This window comes from Lactuca saligna, chromosome 5, assembly GCF_052625555.1.
Source record: "Lactuca saligna cultivar CGN05327 chromosome 5, ASM5262555v1, whole genome shotgun sequence".
Taxonomy (NCBI): Eukaryota; Viridiplantae; Streptophyta; class Magnoliopsida; order Asterales; family Asteraceae; genus Lactuca; species Lactuca saligna.
In genome coordinates, this window is record NC_136421.1 from 42,351,260 (window position 1) to 42,357,259 (window position 6,000).

Genomic DNA, 6,000 nt, shown 5'->3' on the forward strand with positions numbered 1-6,000 from the left:
ATCCTGTGTAATGAACCTGTTTGCAGCAAGCTCAACTTCATTGCCTATGTTGGCCTGAACAATGTTGATAAGAAGATCACCCACAATTTTTTTAATTTCATTTGGCCAAGTGGTCGTGGTTTACATGAGAGTTTGTTTGCTAGGGGCGGGCTATTTCATCTACAATCTTCCTTATTTGAGATTCAAAACCCATATCAAGCATACCATAAAGAGTGCGAAATGAAGAAAGTCAACCTTCCTGAGTTCAAGAATGTCGTTAAGTCTACCTGCAGGAGTAGCCCCAACAATGCCTTCTCCTCGTTGCAATTCCTTTAATTGTGGACCCTTTGGAGGACCACCATACAAACACTGAACAACAACAACATTAACAAACATTAAAATAACCATATGTAGAAGTAGAAAAAAAAATAGATGGATTCAGCTTGTATTTGAATAGCAGGTTCCCTTGTGGGCAGTAGAACAACCTTCCTATGTCCGTTATGAGGATTGACATGAGAATGTTTGAGTAACATGAATCCCTAATGCTTTACCAGACCTGTATTTGTAATTGTCACTATGTTTATATACAAAAAAACATTTATTTAGATTAAACAGATCTAATAATGCATAATTGTTCAAAACATTTCTTTTAATTACCACAAAGGCTCCAATCAGTTTTGATTGTGTAAAACTCAAGTGAAGTTTCACAGCCATTCTAAAAGGGTATGATATTATCATTACCTCCTTGGGAAGATCCAAACACTATCATACAAAATACCATCTTCAAGAACACAAACACTATCATACACAACTGTGGTGAGTGGGTTTGAAGGTCATGGTGGCTAGAATCAGATCCAAAACCTGAACTTCATTATTGATGGGAGGATCATTAGACCTGGCTATTTACAAAACTTTTAACATATCATTGATTTTCCACCTACTGGATAAAATGCACCAAATCCATGTAAAATGATCATTGAGACGGAAATCAAAACAATTAGAAATGCAACAACACATAATAAAAACAAATAAAAACCCTAGATTAATAAATATAAAAGATACATCGGAAGGGTCCAAAAGAATGATAGAGTCGTTGCTTATCTTCAAATCAGAATGGAGGGTGAAAATTAGCGCTTGGAATCGATGCTGGTTCTAAAATTGTGGTAGCTTATACTAAGAAAAACATAAATTCAACACAGTATATGGTGAAATTGATTAATAAATCTGGTAGTCATCTGATCATTGTTTTACCAGAATATCAAAAACAATAGATAGATACGATGCTTACCTCTAAATAGGTATAAAGAGTGATGAGTACATGTTTAAATCTTCACAGTTTCAAGAATCATTTGAACAAAGGTTCTGAAGTGAGATTTTTTTAAATGAGGGATTTAGGTTATTGAAGAGAAGGTGTGAAGGTTTATATGTACATTTACAGGGATGGCGAATGAAACACTGACCACCGGGGAGTGGAATTAGACCAACCAACAGAGGTGGTAACGGGAACGAAGGGTCGACATATGAGATGATGACGGCGAACTGAGTGGTGGTGGTAGTGACAGTGGAGTGTGGGTTTATTAAATTCAAAATTTTAGATGAAAGTTTGAGATGAGGGGTAGGCCGGTGGGGGAAGACGGTAGATCGCAATAGGTGGCGATGCCGTTAGTCATCAACGAATATGAACTCATGATGGCATTAGAGCAAACTTTCAAGGGTTTCTTTAAAGTAGTGAAATGGAAAAGTTCAGGGGAAATACAGATGTAGGGATGGCAAAAAAACCCGAACCCAACGGGGAAACCCGAAACCCGATTATTTTGGGTCGGGTAACGGGTCGCTATCGGGTTTTTTATCGGGTTCGGGGCAGGAAGTGGGTTATCCTCGCCCTGCCCCGATTATATATATATATATATATATATATATATATATATATATATATATATATATATATATATATATATATATATTAATTGCACACATTCAAAGATAAAATACTTATTGTGGACAATCTTTTTAATTAATTAACAATTCGGTGTGAATGGTCTTTTTTATGTTTTGACGTATTACATTAAACTTAAATCAAATAAGTTTTAGTATAACGTCGAGTTAATTTTATTAAAGTGATTCATCATATTTTTAATTTAAAATGGGGGGTAGAACATGTATTTTTTTTAAGACATCGGGGTACCCTTAAACGGAATAAGGATTTCGTTATGAATTATTGTAAACCCGATAAGATACCCGAAACCCGACGGGAAAACCCAAACCCAACGGGGCGCCCCGATAAGATACCCGAAAGATATCGGGCGGGTTTGGGAAACCATGACCCGCTCCGAACCCGCCCCATTGTCATTCCTATACACATGATAGTGTTGTGATTTGCTGGCGGTGGAGATGGTGGTAATGAGTGGTATGAAAAAATGATAGTGGTGGTAGGTTTACCAGACAATGGGTGGATGAAGGCAGCCGGTTTAGCAACAACGTAAGAGTGGTGATTGTTGGTGGATGTAAAATCTTGTAGTTCGGTTTCTAGAAAACAAATTTGGGTGAGATATGCGATTGTTGTGATGGAAATCGTGAGCATAGGATTTTTGTAAGTGGCCAGCTGATGAATTCAAATGAGAATGACAAGATCAAAAGCCGAAATATGTGCCAAAAAAATTGCTTACGGTTAGTAAATTGAACTCATTCTCTTGACTTCTTCAATGATTGACCACATAAGATCTGATCTTTTTGGAATGCTTAAAGTTGTTGTATATCATCCATTAAGGGTTGTACCTCTTAAATTTCAGCCTTTGACCAAATATGTATATTAAGGTATAATATATATATATATATATATATATATATATATATATATATATATATATCCGAAAGTATGTGTATCTGTTGCTATTTCGCTTTCAAAATTAGTAAAAACCTTAGCAATTGTTCTTATTTGTTTATTGAAACGCATCCTACTTGACTCAATAGATTTCTACTTCAATTTCTTGATAAATAAACTCAAGATCAAATCCTACATTGAATCCATAATTCCTTTTTCTGCAAAATTTCAGAAAGTAAGATGATTTTAAAAAACAAAATTGAAAGTAAATGTATCTTTTTCAATAATGTGTATCACAGTAACTTTAAATTCCAAATATGATGGAGAAAACAAAATGAAAGTAAAAAAACTTACTTATATTCTCTTTAAGAAGCTTTAGAAGAATTTGTGGAAGACCAGTGTAATTTTCTTTCATCTTGCATCTAAGACAATGTTTGGTACCACTAAGGGGGTGTTTGACTTATCTTTTCAAAGCCAAAAGTTCTTTTTGAAAAGAAAAAAAAAAGCAAAAGATGTTTAGCAAACTAGTTTTAGAAGCTACTTTTGAAGTTTTTATATAAGGAAAAGCAACTTTTTGGAAAAGTCAGGAAATCCTGACTTTTTGTAACTTTTCCAAAAAGAACTTTTGGGGTTTGAAAAGCTAAGCCAAACACCCCCTAAACTTTATTGTTTTTCTTTTACCTTGGTCATGCTTGGCTAAACTTTCATTTGGTTGATTAGGGTTTAACCCATGGATGATTATTTGCTTTGAAGACTTATTATTAAATTGTGCTTGAAGTTTATGGGAATGTTTTCTAGTTAAACATCTTGTTGTGTTTATTTATCTTTGATCATGAGCTTGGATGAATGAATGCTTGTATTTGTTGACAAATTTCTTGGTTAAGTAATGAATCTTCAAATTAGTAAGCAACAAATGGTCTATATCTTTGTTTTCATTTCATTTAGACCATGGAAATATTTCCTTCATAATGATAATGTAAGCATTTGATTATCTTTTGGACTTGGTAACTCTTACAACTTAAAGCTAATTGATTTTCACAAGATTTTATGCTTCATTGATTTTGTGACTTCAATTAAGGAAATGAGTTAAGAGCTCCTCTAACCATTTTAATTTCTAAGAAGAGTTGAGGCAATTTGTGCTTATAAATTGCTATAGCCAAGTTAAACCAATTCATAAGTGTTATTCCATTAAGTCTAATGATAAGTCAATCATATCATCCATGAGGTGTACCCCAAAACCAACCAATTCCACTTCTTTGAATTTAATCCAATCTTTTACTTGTTTACTTGTCATATTTTTATTCTAGCTAACTTTAATTTTTGTTAAACAATCGAAAGAACTAAACATTCCCCCCCCCCCCCCTTTTTTTTACTTTTAATTTTATTTTGCAAGTATTTTACAAAAAGATTTAAATAGAGATTTAAATTGAACCAATCTTCGTGGATACGATCCCTTTACCACTATACACTATTTTAGTGTAAAAGATTTAGGGTTATTAATTTTGTTGGCCTCGACAACCACCAGACACACAGATGATGTGAGTACTACTTCTCTACTGTGGCCATCCTCCTATTTCGTCTAATCAAACCTGAATTTGAGCCTTTGTGGTACAATCGATGCCTCCAACGAAATTCGTAATTATGGGCAAACTGGGTGGAGCCAAAATCGATTACAGATAGAAATGGGAGCGAAGAGGATTAGGGCATAAATTAGATAAAAAACAATAATACTTTGGATTCCTGGTACGACATCCAATCCATTTAGAAAGTTCTTCGAACTGAAGAGGTGAATGGCAATGGAGGGTTCGACATACCCAATAAAATCGGTTCCACATACCTCGGGTATGGAACGAAGATACAACAACAGTGGAGATGATGAACCAATGTGATTAATTGAGGGAGTCGGAGGGGCAAAGATTGTTGGTCGGAAGACGGCTGTCAAATAAAATTGAAGGTACAGTTTGACATACCCTATAAAATTGGTTCCACATACCCAGGGTATGGAACGAAGATGCAGCAGCAGTGCAGACGATGAACCGATGCGATACGTCGAGGGAGTCAGAGGGGCAAATATTGTTGGCTTGGAAGACGACGGTTGAGAGAAAGGTGGCGGTGGAGGGAGCGAAGAAAGGCCTGAGTGTTGAGTGTGAAACAGAGAGCCAACACCAGGTATAATTGAGAGGAAGTGAGAAAAAGGCAGTGACCAGGTTTAACTAAGAAGATCAATCTAAAGTATAAGAATAGATAGATGAAGCGGTGGTGGTGAAAACCCTGGTCAGTGGGACTGCCTCGAAAAATACAGAACAGACACCACGTAGCCACGTAGACAATAAAGAAAGATGTTGCACGTGTAATCCACTATCCACTACAATATACAGATAAACATATATAATTATCAAAAAGTAAAGAAAAAAAATCTCCACCAATAATAACAAGTCTTGTTCACAAAGGGAAGTCAAAATTAAACTATATATAATCAGAGATTATTGGATTGTCTAATTAATAATAATTTTTTAAATAGCCAAATGAAATGTCCTTTAGCCTAGGGATGAATAGTTTGTCCCAAATCCCGATCTCGATCCCGTACCGGTACCGTACCAGAATCGGTACCGAACCGTACCAAATTTAAAAATACGGGATGGTACTTGGTACTCCAAATACATGAAATTCAGGAATCGATAAAGCCGGTACCGGTACTAGTACTGAGTACCGATACCATTCCCGGTACCGGTACCGGTGATGTTCATTTCGTTCAGTACTCTGAATTAACTTTCAATCAAATTTGGTATTCGGAAAATCGGAAACGGGACGGATCGGTACTGGTTCCGTCCCACGCTCATCCCTACTTTAGCCGATCCTTAAAATTTAGGTCGACGGGTTGGAAATTTCGTGTATATTTTAGATTAATTTGGACTGGACCACTTTTTAGCGGCTCAAACTTTAAGTTTGTTTTATTCAGCAACTTGTATTATTATATTATGATATAATTTTCAATAATATTTATATAACTATTTTTTTAAAGAAATATTTACACAAAATCTTTCGAGTCAACCTAATTCACACATTGTATTTACCGTTTTAACGTGAATATATTTCGTGATGTGGCATTTGAAGAATTATGAAACATCTCTACGAAAAAAAAAATCATTATTTGATTGTTCATGTATTCTTTAAAATTTCTTTTTAAGACACACGTTCCA